Raw genomic sequence first — 17,352 nt, forward strand, 5'->3', positions numbered from 1 at the left:
ACTGCAGACTAACTTAATTTATATTTACTCCCTTAGAAAATATTTCAACCCTGAAAGTTTTAGCAAGGAGACCACAAAGTAAAGAGGTTACATACTTTTCCAAAATAACTGTAAAATTTCATCAAATATAAACGGAAGGCGTTTTATTTTATTTTATTTTTTTTACCAGTTTAAAAATATTTGAGGAAAGGAAATATTTCATTTCCCTAGGAGGTCCAACTGTCTGTTTCAGAGTTCCTAAAGCCCCGCCCAGAAGAGCAGACATAATCTGATGTGTATGTGTATTTTTTACGAGGTGCGTCAACATTTTATCGACTTCTCAAAAGTGTCAGTGGCCCCGAGTTTAAAATCCACTGCGCGGGATCATCTTCGGGAGCCCCTTTCAGCTCTCGATGCCCAGTAATTCCACGAATCTTCGTTCTTCAAACCTAGCCTTTTTTTCAGACTCCTTCTTATCCATGACCAAGAAGGCACCTCGCACTGCAAGGCAGTGATGCTCGCGCCGCGGGCGAAGCTGTGGCCGTTCCCCCCCCATCCAGGGCTGTGGAAGGGCGTGAACGGCGCAGCTCCCCGAGTCCGCTCACCACTCCTCGCACAGGCAGCCGAGCTGGGGCAGCTCCAAGGGCGTCGAGAAGTGTAATCCCTCCGCTAAGTACTTGGCTCTCAGTCTCCAATCACTAGTGGGAGCTGGAGAGGGCAAGTGAAAAAAAAAAAAAAAAAAAAAAAAAATCCAGAGGCAGCCGAGGAGCGAGAGGGGAAAAAAAAAAAAAAAAAAAAAAAGTCCCGCGGCGGCGGCAGACCGGCCGCGACGGCCAGAAGTTGACGGTGCGGCCCGGCGCGGGGCGCGGAGTTGGCGTGGGGCCTGCGCGGGGCGCCCGGACAGGTCGCGGGAGCGCGGGGACAGCGGCGCTCAGGACGCCGGGGCCGGGAGCTCAGCGGCGGGTAAGGCGCGGGCGCGCGGGCGGGCGCGCGGGGCTCCGTGCCTGCGAGCGAGCGGGGGGCAGCCGGGCCGGCGTGGGCAGAGGGGCGGCGCGGAGCCGGTGGCGGCGCCCCGAACGGGACCCAGCGCGCAGGGAGAGGAGGAGAACGTGCAGCGCGGCCGTGGGGCGGCGGCGGGGAGCGGGGCAGGGGGTGGCTCCCGGCCTTTGTGCGCGAGCGGCGCCGCCGGGACCCCGAAACCTCGTGCCGGTGCCGGCCGGGAGTTGGGGGAGCGGCGGCTGCGGGCGGGACACGTGCTCCGGGGTTGGGGACGGAGGGACGCGCCGAGGCGGGGAGTCGGGACCTGCGTGCGCCCCGAGGGATGGGGCGGGAGGGCGAGCGAAGGGCAGCCCCCGAATGGGGGAAATGGGAGGGAGCCCGGCGGCCGCGGAGGCAGGACCCGCAGGCACCCAGCTCCGCGGAGCCACCTGCCTCGGAAGCCTCCAGAGACTAAGCTTTGCTGCGGGAGAAAGTGCGCGGCGGGCTGCTCCGGTGTTCCGGACTCGGCGGTGCGTTTCTGCCGCTACTGCCGGTCTCTTTTCCTCTGTCTCTTGCTGTCTGTGTTAATGTTCTCCGGTGTTGCTCTCCTTCCCATTCTCTATTCGTCTCTCCCCCGCTCCCCACCTCCTCTGTTTCTCCCTCGGTCTGTGTGTGTGTCTCCCTCTCCCCACCCCCTTCTCTGTCTCGCGTCCCTCCCTCTCTGTCTCCTCATCTTCTTCCCTCTCTGTCTCCTGCACTCTTTCCGTGACTCTCTTTTGCAGGCTGACTTTCTGGGGCTTGCCTCCGCTGCCTCTCCTTTTCTCGGTCTCTCGCTCTCAGCGCCCATCAGTCTACTCGCGACTGTGTCTGTCGGGGCTCCATGTTTCTGTCTGTCCCTTGCGGTGTTAGGGTTGCAGACAGGAGAGAAGATCCTCCGGAAGTTGTCCAGTGTGGTGTCTTATTCCTTTGAGCTGCACCACTCCAGCTGGATTCTGGGTCCTTCGTATTTGTTCTCCGTAGAATGGGAACTCTGTGGTTTCCTTGAGTTAGTGGGAATTGCTCTTTTCTTAGTCACCTTTCCACCAAGGTGAGGTCAGCGACTGAGCAGCCACAGAGGTGCCAATGAAAGGAAACAGAAGAAGAGAGCTGCTTAATTGCCTCCAACATATAAAGAGAATGTACCAAACATATCTGCAGCGAAGCAGAACCACCTGAGAAAGGTTTCTGAATTGTGGAAAGAAACACGAAAGCCTCCAATAATGAGAGGAGTCAGCTGCAAAGTATTTGCAAATAGTTTGAAGAAGCATTTATGAAAATTTCTTGCTATCCTAAACTGATGCCAACTAATATCTGTGTTTCTTACATATATTTTTTAGGATCCTAGTGACAGCTCTCCTAATTATTGTTTTGAGAAAATTATGAGGAATGTCCTGTGTCAACTGGGACATTTGTTTTTAAGAAAATATTTGGTCTTTGTACTCTTATACCTCTTTACACTCCAGTGATCACGAAGAATTATTTTTAAGTGCAAAGAAAATAGGAAAGGATTTGTCGGTAATTTTAAAACATGAGACGTTCCAGAGATCAATAGTTTCCTTGGAAAACTTTCACTATAAGGACATTTTGAAGGATATTACATCTTAGTGAAATATGCAAGTTATTACACACTTAGATCATTGTGTGATGCAAAAAAAAAGGTTGTGTGCTGTAAGCAAATCATAGTAGTGATGGTTTTTTATGGGAAACATAGCCGGGAAATTAATTGCTCTGATTTTCACTGTTTTCTTTAGTCATGCATAATGTACCTTTGTTTTTAGCAAAATATGGCCTAGGGCTACAAAACTTGATACAGTGTGTTATTTGTCCAATCTCAAATACCATTTAGAAAACCACCTTTTCCTTTTGGTCAGGAGATATAAGTTGATATGATCTCATTACTCATGTGCTAGGGTCTCCTGATGAATTTTAATGGCACTGATTTGGTATTTTAAATCAAAATGTTAGCTTTTGGTGAGTTAAAATCCTGATTTATGTCACCTTAGTGAATCATCACTATTTATAGGGGCTTTGCCACCTTGTCTGCCAGGTGCTGCACGGTATTTAGCCTGGGCAGGGTTTTCTGAATTCCCTGGTAGATTATTGTCCCTGAGTGACGTGCTGCCTCTACTCATGGTGTGTTCATATATGTCCCTCAAAATGTTCCAGTCGTTAAATAATATTTATTAAGAGGAAATTGACTTAATTTTTTCCTCATAAACTTTGAAAACCGTGTGAGATGGCCTGATAAAACATTTTTATTACAGTAAATGCTGATTTTTGTTATTTAAAACTGTAAGGTAACTTAGAATGTGATATCTTTTGGTATATATAGGACACTCCAGTGTTCAACTCAGATTTATCATCCAAATCTAAAGTTTGTTGTCACCCACTCCAACCTGGCAGAGCCTTGCCTCGTTTTCTTTTTTTTTTTTTTAAGATTTTATTTATTTATTTGAGAGCGAGAATGAGAGACAGCACGAGAGGGAAGAGGGTCAGAGGGAGAAGCAGACCCCCCCAACCCCCTCCACCCCCCCCACCGCTCCCCGCTGAGCAGGGAGCCCGATGTGGGACTCGATCAGGGGACTCGATCAGGGGACTCTATCCGGGGACTCGATCCCGGGACTCGATCAGGGGACTCGATCAGGGGACTCTATCCGGGGACTCGATCAGGGGACTCTATCCGGGGACTCGATCCCGGGACTCCAGGATCATGACCTGAGCCGAAGGCAGTCGCTTAACCAACTGAGCCACCCAGGCGCCCCTCCTTGCCTAGTTTTCGTAAGCCTCCTCATGTCTGCTTCTCCGGCTTCTGTGCACACCTCTCTCTCTGTGTTTACCTCTGCTGTCTGGTTACTTGCTTGACTTCCTCACCGGGCTGTCTTTTCATTGAGGTAAAACAGTGTCGCTTTTCTTTCCTTCTCTGAATTTCAGATGCCCAGTGCAATACCTGCCGTATGATAGATGGTCAGAAAATTCTGGAAGGATGATTTGTCTGTAACTTGTGATGCTAATTCTCTGTGGGTGCAGTAGCTCAAGGGAAATACTACAGTCTAGTTGAAAAGAGCACAGACTGAGGGATGGAAGAGGCTTAGAAAGCATCTCCTCACACATATTACTATTAAAGATGAAGAGTATGAGGCCTAAACCATTTGAAAACCTTGTTCAGCAATAGACAATGAAGCCACAGTCCTTTTTCCTGGACTTTCCCTGCTTGCCTTCTTTCACTAGATATGGAGAAATCTATTACCAGGAGCTAACCATTACTGTCTAAACTCTGAAGATTTCTTCTCATGCTTACCAATGAAAGTCACGCATGAAACTTACCATTTTGCAATAACTGGTAATCACTGGTCATACATAGTCATGGAGGTCATCTTTGTGTTTTAGAACACTGATTTCTAAGTGCTCTTACACTGAGCATCGTGTTGGGGCTGTGTCATCTCGGGCAGATTGTTTATTTCTACCTGAAAAGAAGATTCAGAGTCTCTGGATTAAATTTTCTTCTCTATAAATTTCTGTGCATGTGTTGAATGGGGGGTAGGGAAAAAAGAAAGGAAGTTTGGACCAGATTAGGGGAGCTTTTTGAAGTTTTTGTTCAGAGACCACCGGTTAACTCCCAGAACAACTGCATATTCATCTGTTTTACATATCAGACTTCCCTGTGAGCTTTTGTTTGAAAAAAGGCTAACACAGTTTAAAAAAAAGCTTCAAGACCACTTACTCTTCCAGTCTCCCTTACAGTTGTTGAATTTCATAATCAAGATAATTTCTAGCTTTTAAATCCGGGCATCTGGAGGATGGTTGAGAAAGTTCTCAGGATAGAAGGAGAAGCTGATTTTGCCTGAGAGATACTCATTTCAGATTTTCATATGCTAAATGTGAGATGATGGCAGAAATTGAAGTAGAAGTGTTCGAATACATAGTGAGGCACCTAGAATTCAGAGGAAGGAGGGGACATCCGGGCTAGAAATAATGTATTTAAAAGGCATTCACTCTGAATTAATAATTAAAATTGAAGAAAAGTAAAACTTAATTAGAGATAGAGTCTGGAGAGAGAAATAAATGAAGATTTGGGAGTGGGCAAGAGGGACAAAATTTGTCGCTTCTGAGTATTAAGTTCCTCTATACTGTTAAGATTAAAGAAAGGGTATTATATAATGTACATCGGGCAGTAATCTGTTTTCATGATTTTTCGAACATCTACCTTACAGGCCAGTGAACTTAATTACATTCATTTTACTTAAATGTTTGAGAGCCTACTCTTTGCCTGGCATTATTATATACCTCAGGGACACTGTAGCTATAAGAGACACAAGGTTCTCAGTGTCCTAGAACTTGCGTTCTAGAGAGTGAAAACAACCATGAACAAGCACATGAGTAAGATCATTTCTAATGGTGAAGATTGATATTAGGAAAATATGACAGGGTAGTGTGATAGCAAGTGACTGGGGCTATTCTTCTTATGGGGTGGTTGAGGAAGGCCTACCCTGAGGATGTCCCTGAACACCCAGAAGTCCAGCCCAGTGAAAATCCAAGAGAGCTTCCTGGCAGAGGGAACATCAAAGCTGTCTCTAAAGTAGCAGCAAGTTGGACACACACTGGTCAGTGCGATTGGATCTGGGCAAGTAGAGGAAATGGTAAGAATGAGGTCAGAGAGGTAGCCAGGCCCATGTAATGAAGTATGCATTTTATTCAGACTATCTTATTGAACCACCCTGGAGGATTTTATACAGAGAAGTATGACTTAGCACGTCTGTAGTGTGAGCAAGAAAGTCTGAAGTAAGACAGTGAGGGAGACTATGAGAAGGATCTAGCTGATAGTTTGGTGGTTTGGCCAAGGGTGGAACCCAGAGAAACTGATCAGACATTGTTCTTATTACTGAATAAGAGTCACTGAGTTGAATCATTCTCCCTGTATCCCCCCCCCCCCCCCCCCCCCCGCCTCCCTTGACCTACATTGCAGCAATCCCCTGGCTCAGTAGTTGCTTTTACTTTTACATTGTAGACCTTGGCACTTCAGTTCCCTCACCTCCTTAACCTTCCTCCAAATATCTCCTGGGCTACAAGCATTTTGACTTAGGGGTTGCAGAATATCCTGAGAATTGTTGTGGCCAAGTTCTTTAGGGCTCAGGGTGATCTTTGGACTACCCAGGGAGTCTTGACTCTTTCAACTAACACCATTTCATTTTGCATACAATTTGTGTTCTGCTTACAAAGGAAAGGAAGCAAGTCAGAATTCCTCTAATCAGGTTTCAGTGGCATTTTACTCTACCCCTCAGCTTTGAAAACTACACGCTTCTCTAAGAACTTCACTGTAAAGTCTGCATTGTTAGATGTGGATCTCACCCATCCTGTATCCCAGCCCTTTGCAAAGGGCTAGTATATAGAAGGCATTCAGTGAATATTTGTGGAATGTTGTTGGATGCAGTCTACTAGAGGACGTGTAGTTTTGATTCAGCCATCTTTATTTCTCTCGTCTTTCAGCAAATATATGACTGCATGTGCCTTCAGCTTCAGAAGATACTAAGTAGCAAGTTTGGAGATGATTTTTCTGAAGGTTGTATTTTCTTATTGACTAAAGGAAGAAAGATACAATCCAGTATATCTCTTCATAACCTTTCTTGCCTGGCTGTCTTGAGATAAACATTTTCGTCATTTTTGTAGCAGTTACATAGACATGGACTTAAACAAGGACAGACACATCTGTCACTAGTTAATTTGTTGATTTATGAATCTAAAATTATTCCAAGGAAGTCTATAGTGATGGTGCCTTTGTCTAAATTAATATCTTGATAGAAATCAGTGAGTTTTATCTAACTAATGTATTTGACAATCATCTATAAAAGATACTAAATTACCTGTTCTTCTTCTGGGAATAAGCTACTATTCTGTTGTCCAATAAGCATTGAGCCATAATAGTGCACAGAATGAGGGATTATCCCTAAATCCTTCCTCTTATTACTGAATGTACTGCTCTACTCGAATGGGGTTGCAAACAACTTGGTATCACCTTATTTTTTAATGTACTTAGCAGTTCTTTCAATGTTTTAGTCCTTTTCAATTAGTCAGGAGTCCCTTCTGTATCTGAATGGTCTTCTCTTCTTGTCTAACTCCTTTTTGTTAAAAACCTCCTGCATTATGCCCATTGCCTTCTATGTCAGAAGTGTTTTGTTTGCCTCTTCAGATCCACTCTCAACCCTTCTACCTTATGCTCTCTGCCCAAGACAATACCTGGGTGAACTGTTCTCATTTCCAGCCGGCTTAGGTCACTGGGGAGCCGGAGCAGGAGATTAGAGGGAGGGTAGAGAAGAGGGTATTCTCTTGGCTGCTTCTCTGCTACATCAACTGGCTGCCTGTGTCCCTGCACTGAAAGGCACTGCTTCTCATAAAGTAGGCTTCCTTCTATCATTCTGTCCTTCCAGTAATGTCTGGAATAGCCCCTCTGCTTTTACTACCCCACTTTACTGCACTACCCTTCAAGGTTCTTTTACACTCCTGTCTATATCTTATTAAATTGTTTGCTTATAAATAAATCCTCTTCAACTTATCAGAAGTTGTAACAGTTAGGATCTCATTTTCTGTTGATTCGGCTTCTGAAAGCCTTGGCCACTCTTACCTCTATTGGGCATCTGCTTTTCACTCCACCTTTTATGCTTCTATTCATGCAATGGTGACATAGAAAACCTAAAATGTTATATAAATAATTCTGTCAACAAATTTATTGGTTTAAACACTGAAATTAGGAGCGCCTGGATGGCTCAGTCGGTTAAGTGTCTGCCTTCGGGCTCAGTTCATGATCCCAGCGTCCTGGGATGGAGTCCCGCATCTGGCTCCCTGCTCAGTCAGGAGCCTGCTTCTCCCTCTCCCTCTGCCTGTTGCTTCCCCTGCTTGTGTGCTCTCTTTCTCTCTCTCTCTGTCAAATAAATAAATAAAACCTTAAAAAAAAAAAACACACTTAAATTGAGTCATCCATATACCTCCTATATATACGCAATTTGATTGTTTCATTGACTCTTATTCATTCACTAATGCAGTGCATATATGCAGAGTTAGTATTTGGGGCCAGGCATTGTGCAAGGCATCGTGGATACAAAAGGGCAGATGTTTACCCTTATTTGGGATGAGGATTGGAAGGGGCAGGAAATAAAAAACTAAACAGTATTTACAAATCAAGTTTGTGATTAGGGCTGTGAAGGAGATAAACAGGGAATAGTGGGAGAGAGTAATAGGAAGGATTCTCGTTTGCTTGATATCGTAAGCACCTGAATGGGGCGTTTCTAAGTGGCATTTGTTGACCTGTATCTGTTTTCCAGGCTCTTTATGTGTGAATTTTTAATTTATTTTTAAATTTTTATTTATTTTTTAAACATTTTTAAAAAATATTTTTATTTAGGGGCACCTGGGTGGCTCAGTCGTTAAGCATCTGCCTTCGGCTCAGGTCATGATTCCAGGGTCCTGGGATAGAGCCCCACATCGGGCTCCCTGCTCCGCGGGAAGCCTGCTTCTCCCTCTTCCACTCCCCCTGCTTGTGTTCCCTCTCTCGCTGTGTCTGTCTCTGTCAGATGAATAAGTGAAATCTTTAAAAAAAAAAAGATATTTATTTATTTGACAGAGAGAGAGTGCACAAGCAGGGGGTGTAGCATCAGAGAGCCTGATTCAGGGCTCGATCCTAGGACCCTGGGATCACGACCTGAGCCGAAGGCAGATGCCTAACGACTGAGCCACCCAGGTGCCCCTCTTTATCTGTGAATTTTAAAAGCTTTTCATAAATGCCACAACTAATAAATCTTGGTGGGAGAAGTAGAAATTGCAGGTAATTCTACAGTTACCTTAGATCATTACCTTAAAGTAGTATTTTGATATACATGTATATGCCCTTTAAGAGTTTTCTTGTGTGTTTTTATGTATTTTTAAACAAAAGTAAGGTACCATAGATTGTTACTTGCATTTTTCACTTAGCCATACATTGACAACACCATTGTACATCAGTCTATTCGTTTTAAAACATAACATTTAACGTATAACCTGATCCCTAATGATCACTGGTGGTTATATTTATTAGGATTTTTAAAAAAAAATTTTTTTTTTTGAAGATTTTCTTTATTTATTTGAGAGAGAGGATGAGAGGAGAGAGAGAGCACATGAGAGGGGGGAGGGTCAGAGGGAGAAGCAGACTCCCTGCTGAGCAGGGAGCCCGATGCGGGACTCGATCCTGGGACTCCAGGATCATGACCTGAGTTGAAGGCAGTCGCTTAACCAACTGAGCCACCCAGGCGCCCATTTATTAGGATTTTTAAAACTTTTTTTTAAGATTTTATTTATTTATTTATTTGAGAGAGAGAGAATGAGAGACAGAGAACATGAGAGAGAGGAGGGTCAGAGGGAGAAGCAGACTCCCCGCTGAGCAGGGAGCCCGATGCGGGACTCGATCCCGGGACTCCAGGATCATGACCTGAGCCGAAGGCAGTCGCTTAACCAACTGAGCCACCCAGGCGCCCCAGGATTTTTAAAAAGTTAGATAGGCCTGAAGAAAATGGCCAATAATGCTACCACATAAATAACCTCTGGAAATTATGAGTTTCTTGGAACTTGAAAGTATAGAAATGACTTAAGTTCTGTGGATTTTTATTTCATCAAAACTCGTTTGAATTATGTCTGATAAAACTAAATGACAACAGAGAGGAAAAATTTGATCAAACTTCTTTTGTTTAGTAGTTATACTCCAGAAATTTTTAGGCCTAACAGTGGTTTTGTGAATGTCAGGTGTGTAACCCAAGAAGGATCCCATGGGCAGCAGCATTGCCGGCTGGTTAACTGGGGGGACTCTGGGGTCTGACCGGCTTTGAATCTTGGCTCTCTTGCTTGTTAGCTGTTTGACTTTGGGCAAGTGACTGAATCTTGTCTGTCTCTGCATCATCCGTAAAATGGGGATGACAATAACAGTGATTACTTAATACGTTTACTTGAGGCTTAGAAGAGTATTTGTAAAGGGTCTAGAACAATGCCAAGCAGGTAGTAAACACCACAGAAGCATTTGATAAATAAATAAATGCGCAAAGATATCGGGGAATTGCCGACATTTTCAAACTGCAATCCTTCTGTGAGCCTGTGTTATGTTAGTGTGCATTGTGGCAATCCCCCAAGGGGGATTTGATCATGGGACTTGTATTTTTCTCTGCATATATTCCATGCTAGCATTAAACTAGTATTCCTCAGAACATACTTCGGGAAAAGTTGATATAAATAATTGACTAAACATTTCACCAGTTTATTGTCTCCTGAAAGAAAGGGACCATTCTTGTGGCCGGGATTTTTTCCTCTACGTGTCACACCTATCCTGGAGTAGGGATGGAGTTCTTGGGGTTTTTTTCTTTCCCTTTTTCTTTTTAAAAGTAAAATGAATATTTTTCTTACCCAGAGAAAGACTTTTTGCCAGTATAGATGTAAGTATACCTTGGACCTCTGGGGCTTATTGAACCCAAACTTTATAGTGTATGATATTTTCTAAAAAGCTACTTTTATTTTTTTCTAATAGTGAAGAATGTGTATTCATTGACATGAACTTGGGGAATACAGGAAACTGTAACAAAATACAAATCACTCACTCTTCCACTACCCAGAAATAGCCACTATTAACATTTCAGGTCTTTTTTTTTTTTCCTTTACAAAATTGGGAGCATAATATAAGACGGTTTTGTGTCCTGCCTTTCTTTTTTTCACTTGACTTTATTTATATAATATTTTTAATCCAAGAAATGTAGTGATTTCTGGCTTTCAGATGATTAGTAATCTACATTTCAAAAGAGCTTCCTTCCTTACTCCCCAAATTCTGTAGCCAGAGACAATATGAAAATAAAATGGTGTATCTAGAATGAGTTTCTCTCTCATTCGGAAATTGGAACCACCTGGTAAGCAGTTGGCAGTTCTTTTTAAAAGACCTGGAGTAGGTGACCTCAGGTTGCTTCATTTTTATGAGTCATTCCAGTGTTCTAGCCAGCAGCCAGATGGACGCAGAAGAATCCATGACCAGGCTGCTTTGGAGGCATTTCTTACTCATCCTGAGAGACTGTGAGTGAACTTATATAATCTTGAGATTAACTAGGAAATGTTACCCAGGGAAACCTGAATTATCCAAAATAAATTTAACTATTCAATTTTTAAATGATAAATCTGTTTCTTCATTGCATGTTGGAGGTAGGGCTCTAATAATGTACTAATACGGGGGATAAGCAGTGTCTCTAATTATTTTGTCTTATAATTTTGAGTGGGAAATAATATTGTATTTATATGGCAGGATGTAAAAAAATTCTAATTGTAAGTTTTACTCTGTGTACTTCATAAATGATGGATTTATGCTGTAGTGATTAAAATGTATCTGCTCACGAAGTCCTTTTTCGTTCAGAGGTCCTTCAACAATTTTGAATCCTCATCTCACTCAAGATTAAATCAGTCCCTCTTTAAAACACTTATCTTTAATATCTTTAGCAAATGAAAATATTTAAACTCTTTTTTAAAGAGGAAAACCATGCTACACTGTTTAATTGAGTAAATTAGCTTTTTATGGAAATTTACCTAGGAGTTGTTTCTGGAACCAATTTGGAAAATGATCTTTGTATTCTGTGGCATTTATGTCTGATTATGTTTTTCTTAGTAATTCTCAATGGACCTGATTCACTCCTTGCTTCAGTCATCAAACCCTTGTGATTTTTGTAGGTAAATTAGTCATTTCCTACCCCATAATTATGTATATTTATGAATAATGTATACTTCTTCTTTAAATACAGATGGTGTAAGAAGTTGTTAATTCTATAACTTAAACTTAGTTAAATTTTATCATTTTAGTATTCTGTAGATAATGTTGACTAAGATAAGTCGTATATAAATTAACTTCTCCTGAAAAATGTTTTGTAGAATTTAAGTTTTGACTCCTTTACTAATAAAAGCAGGTGCTGTTATTTGTAAAAATGGCAGGTGATCCAAGAGTTCTTAAAAAATATATTGCCTTGAAACCTTCTCCATTTCAGGTACATCAAAGATTTTGTGCACTACATTTTCTGCATTCTCTTACATTGTAATCTGTTGTTTTCCAGAGCTATGAAGAAATTGAAAACTGCTTAGGAAAACTTAGTTTTCAAGTTTTTAGTTGGGAAATTTATACTTTATGATCAACAGCATGGGGACATGTTTTATATGCTTTGGCTCAAGGACTATAACGTAATGCCTTTATTTCTTGTTACTTCATGTTTAGCAGTTTAAAAATATTTAAAACATATTTAGCTTTTAAAAAAAATTTGCTTTATCTGCCACAATCTGGATGTTAGAATTGCAGCTATTTTGTTAATACATGAATGCTCATTTGTATTCTTTTTACTCTCCACACCATTCTACTTTTCCTTCCCTCTCCCCTTCTGTTTTTCTCTCAATTTTGCACTTGATTTGAAAACATCATTTCTTCTGACTATTTTTTCTGAGCCAGAGGGGTTAAAACACGCTCATTTCTAGGATTCTGAACCTGTAGAGTATTCCCAAGGTCCTTACTAGCTTTATATCCTTTGACTGATTGGAGTTTTAACTAAGTTAGCATAATTGAAATGATTTGATAATCTGTAGACATAATCTTAAAATACTTTAATAATGTCATAGACTGGTAATAACAGCAAGATAAATTTCTATTTTGTTATGAAATCACTTATTTAACTATAATTCTCAATATTTTTATGAAATGTCCATGTTTTAAACATTTAAGAAATGCATTCTTATAGCTAAAACTAAAAATGACCTGGAGCACCTGACTGGCTCAGGTCCTGGCTTTGGGTCCTGGGATGGAGCCCCACATTGGGCTCCCTGCTCAGCAGGGAGTCTGCTTATCGTTCTCCCTCTGCCCCTCCCCCCACTTGTGCTCACTCTCTCTCTGTTTCTCAAATAAGTAAATAAAAAAATCTTTAAAAAAATTTCATAAATGGCATGGACATATTATATAAAATATATTGTAGATATTATTTGGATCTAGATAATTTTTATTCCTTTATACAGTCTCTTTGGTATACAAAAATCTGTAGTTGCATTTTATAGGTTGTCTCCAAACACTCTGTAGCCCCTATTTTATTTGAAATCTCATGTCTTTATAATTGTGGTTTGAAAGCTATTATTTTATGTGAAACATTTTTCTTAAAACTCAACGAGTATGCAGCCTGACTTATCATGAGCCTGTAACTTCCTTTTTTGGCTCATCTCTCCTAAACCAGGAAGGTGTAATGCAGTTTAACAATAATATTTTATATCTTTAGTTTGTGAATAATGTCTTTCTTACAAATGGAATTATTAAATATTTATGCAATATGAATGAACTTGATGCTGTACGTGTCAAAAAGAGAACTGAGTCTTGCTCTAAGGGGAAAGATGTTTAAAATTACAGATGCTACACTATCAAAAAATAAATGCAGAGCACAAATAGACTGAGTATGGGGAAGACAAAATGAGAAGTTGATGAGAGTATTATTAAGTGCCAGGTTGATTCAGTCTATTATTCTTTCTTTAGGCAGTGCCATCAGGGAATGTGTTTAGGGAAGGCTGGGATTGGTGTTCCATGCTTTCAGGTTTAAGGTTCGGTCTTCTCTCCTCCAATTACCTTCGTTTTTCTCTATATACACCACCCTCTTTTTGAAACTGATTAGAATTTTTTATGTTTAACTTCTTAGATTTATATTTATATTTCATGTCTCAACCAGATTGTGAATTCTTGTTGAAGTATAGCAGCAGTTCTTTAGTTCTGTATTTGCCTTGTTCATACTTTCTGTCATTGTATGGAGCCCATGAGTCTTGATATCTGTAATGTTTCGTTGTCTTCACCTTCCTAGGCTGACAGAATGCTCATCTTTCTTGTTTTCCTTCAGAAGACTCTCCTGTGGTCAACTTGATCATCTATTTTTATTTGCTTGGATTTTCCTTAGCTTTTTTTTTTTTTTTAAGAGTTATTTATTTGAGAGAGAGAGAGTGCGTGCGCGTGCACAAGCAAGGGGAGGGGCAGAGGAAGAGGAAGAAGCAGTCTCCCCGCTGAGCAGGGAGCCTGATTTGGGGCTTGATCCCAGGACCCTGAGATCATGACCTGAGCTGAAGGCAGATGCTTAACCCACTGAGCCACCCAGGTGCCCTGGATTTTCCTTAGCTTCCAAATATTTTTTTCCTTTTCTCTTTTTTGGTGAAATTAAACTTAAAATTTCTTCATTTGACAACAGATATTTTTGGAGTGCTAGGCTGTGGTAGAACTAGAACTGCATGTAGTATTTCAAGTAAAGATGAACTGTGGGTTTAAATAGGATGAAAACTGTGTTTTTTGTTCTTGAGTAATGTTGGTGCCATTGTTAGCTTTGCTGGCCATGGGAACACGTTAATGCAGTGACTTTTTAAACTCCTTTTTATGATAACTAAGGCCCATTATTCTGAGAAGTATAGACTGTAACTTCCTTCCCTACATGCATAACCCTATAGTTTTCCACTTTGAATCTTATTTGATGTTTTCCTCCTAGTAACTCATAAAGTTTTGGACATCTTGTAGGCTATCCCATTGACTTGGCACTTCATGTACTGGAAAAAGTATCTTTTGCAGACCTGGAAAATTTAATCTACATTTCCTCTTCTACATCATTTATAAAGATGTTAAGTAAGACCACTTCCAGCACCTTCCCTATTTATAGTTTTCCTGCCAAAGCAGTGCCATTTTTGTTTTTTTTCCCCCACTGTCTTTGTTTCTCCAGCAAAAGTTCTTGTAATTCTCTGGTGACACTTTTCATTTGAATAACTTTCGTGGTAGTACCTTGTCAAGGGGCTTTCAAAAAATAGATGTAGTATATTCACTGGTTTTTCCCTTGAGGTTCTACCCATCTTTTAATTTGCCAAGACATGATTACCCCTGAAAAAATTCAAAGCTAGTGCCCCCCACCTCCCCTTATTTGCTAAATTCTTCAGTGACCTTATGCTTTAGCATATGTAAACCTCACAACTTTGCCAAGTTACCAAGAAATGTAACACTAAATTAGAGAAATTTGAAAGACAGTGGATAAAACAGATGAAACTTAGCATCAGTGCGGATGGTTGAAATGCAATTTTATGTAAGCAAGCAAAAAAAAGAGGTTACTGTGTTTGAGTCTTTCTTATGTTGCAGGCAATGTGCTAAATAATTTTGGTAGTAGTGATTGTCATCTCCATTTAACAGATGAAGAAATTTAAGGCACAGTGAACTCAGCAGGTGGTAGGACCTAATCTGAACCCTAATCTGTATCTAACATAGGACCTTCTGATTCTCAATCCTTGCTTAAATGTTGAAGGCCTGTTATGGCCAGATGTTGTGGTAGTTATTGAGAATGTAAAATGACCAGCACTCAGCTTTGGTAGCCTGAGAGCTTGGAAAGATTGCTGAAAGCGGGAAGAAACCTACGCATAACAACTGTATGGAGCAGTAGTGCATGGGGAAGGCTCTGTGAGAGCCCAGAGAAAGGCTGACTGTTAAAGAGTTTTCAAGGTAGAGACTTGGGGGTTATCGATCATGTTTTGAGAGGAGAGATTGATAAAGAGAGAAGATGTTGAAAATCTTTGGAAAAACATTTTGAACCTTAAACGGTATAGTCTCCTTTTTTACCCCATTCAGTTACGGAACATTTCTATACAGAGAGTACTGGCACTGTTCTTTAGAGCAAAGTTACTACCTCTTTAGTAAAATTGATTTGATCCACATGTTTATGTGTGTGTGTGAGAGAGAGAGAGAGAGCGTGGGCGTGAGAGGAGTGGGGGAGAGAGAAAGAGAAATAGATGAAGGGCATTCAACATGGGTTAAAGGTAGTGACATTTTAGTGATTTTGGGAAATCAGATACCTCAGATAATTTGCTAAGGATATAGAGATGCAAATGATGAAAAATCATTTAAAAACGATCAATTTATCTGAAATGATGTGGTTAAATTTAAAACCTTATTTCGAAGGAGGCACCATAATGTATATACCTAATAGTAAACTGGACTGTGGGGTTTGGCAAAAGTTCAGTTGTTGGGAGGGACCAGAAGGTATATACTATAAACACAATAAAAATTTCCAGGTAGAGTTTGATATTGAAATTCATATAAATCATTTTTTAAAATACTGAAATGGACTCTAGATCATCATCTGTAAAGAGATACCACCCATATTTTCTCTCTTCTATTAATTTGTCAGCAGGTTGTGGAGCGAAAGGAAATCCCTGCGGTCGTGCTCCAGGCTAGTTTCCAGCCTGCCCAGGTGGGCATTGTCTACCAGCCGGACACTTTGCTCTGTATCTCCACACACATCTTCTCTAGAAAGAATCCTAAAACCTTCTTTGTTTGAAGCATAATACTGTGTGTTTTGCAGGGCAAAATACAACGTGGTCTCTTGGCTGTGGCCAGGGAGTTTCGATGAGGCAGTTTTTAAAATAAAAAAGAAATCTTTAGTGTTCAGAATAACCAGATGAAACATGTATTTTACTTGAAGCTTAAGTGCTATGAGGAAAGCAAAATCTGAAATCGATTTAGGTCTTATAAGTAAAAGGGTAAATTTAAAAATTTTAATATTACAAATACCAAATATGTGTTAAATGAATACATTTTGCTAGTCCAATAATCACCATTTGATTTTTCAAGGGAGTATGGAGTATAAATATCACAAAGACATACTAGCTATAGTATAATTTGTAACAAATAGAAAGCTTCCTTAGTGACTCCTTATATTCTAAAATACAATTTTCCCATTATGGAAAATTATATTTATGTTGAACATAAATAATCAGATATTTGCTTCACTAATGACCCAGATTATTTTAAAATCATGTTACTGGATTTAACGACGCGACCTCTGTTCTGTGACCTTGTGTATTTCTGGAGGCTTGTTACGCATGTCAAGGGTATTTCCTTTTATTTGTTTTAATTTTACCTGCCATTTAAATCATTGAATGACCCTTCATAATTTTATTATGAAACCATATAATAAGGAAGGACTAGTTGATTATTTTTTACTTTAACTTTCATAATCTCATATAATTCCAGTCTTCTTTGTGTTCTCATTTCTCAGGTCAAATAATTCTTGTTTCGCAATTTCTCATCACGGTAATGGATGAGATAGACTAATATGTTTCAGTACATTTATTGTTCTCATTTTAGCATTTTTACATCTGTTCTCTCTTTCAGGGGAGGAAAGCAAGTAGTATGTTGAAAAGAGCATGCGATTGGGAGGCAGGAAAGGCCATAATTAGTTTTGGAACCTCAGACTGATCACTTAAATAAAAGATTGGTCAAGCTCTGTAAAGTCTTCTGGCTCTGAAATGCTGTGATTCTGTAACCCAAATGGGCAAATC

At 40.5% G+C, this 17,352-nt stretch overlaps 1 protein-coding gene across 1 annotated transcript in view; it reads left to right on the forward strand.

The window, feature by feature from the left end:
* Positions 1–249: 249 nt before the first annotated feature.
* The window catches only part of BMPR1B (bone morphogenetic protein receptor type 1B), a 401,636-nt gene continuing 384,533 nt past the window's right edge, over positions 250–17,352 (forward strand). The window contains exon 1 of the mRNA XM_064584821.1: positions 250–942. The gene's annotated coding sequence lies outside the window, so the exon portion shown is untranslated. The remainder of the gene's footprint in view (positions 943–17,352) is intronic.

This window comes from Mirounga angustirostris, unplaced genomic scaffold, assembly GCF_029215605.1.
Source record: "Mirounga angustirostris isolate CCGP_5_RB_7025 unplaced genomic scaffold, mMirAng1.0.hap1 SCAF_2, whole genome shotgun sequence".
Taxonomy (NCBI): domain Eukaryota; kingdom Metazoa; phylum Chordata; class Mammalia; order Carnivora; family Phocidae; genus Mirounga; species Mirounga angustirostris.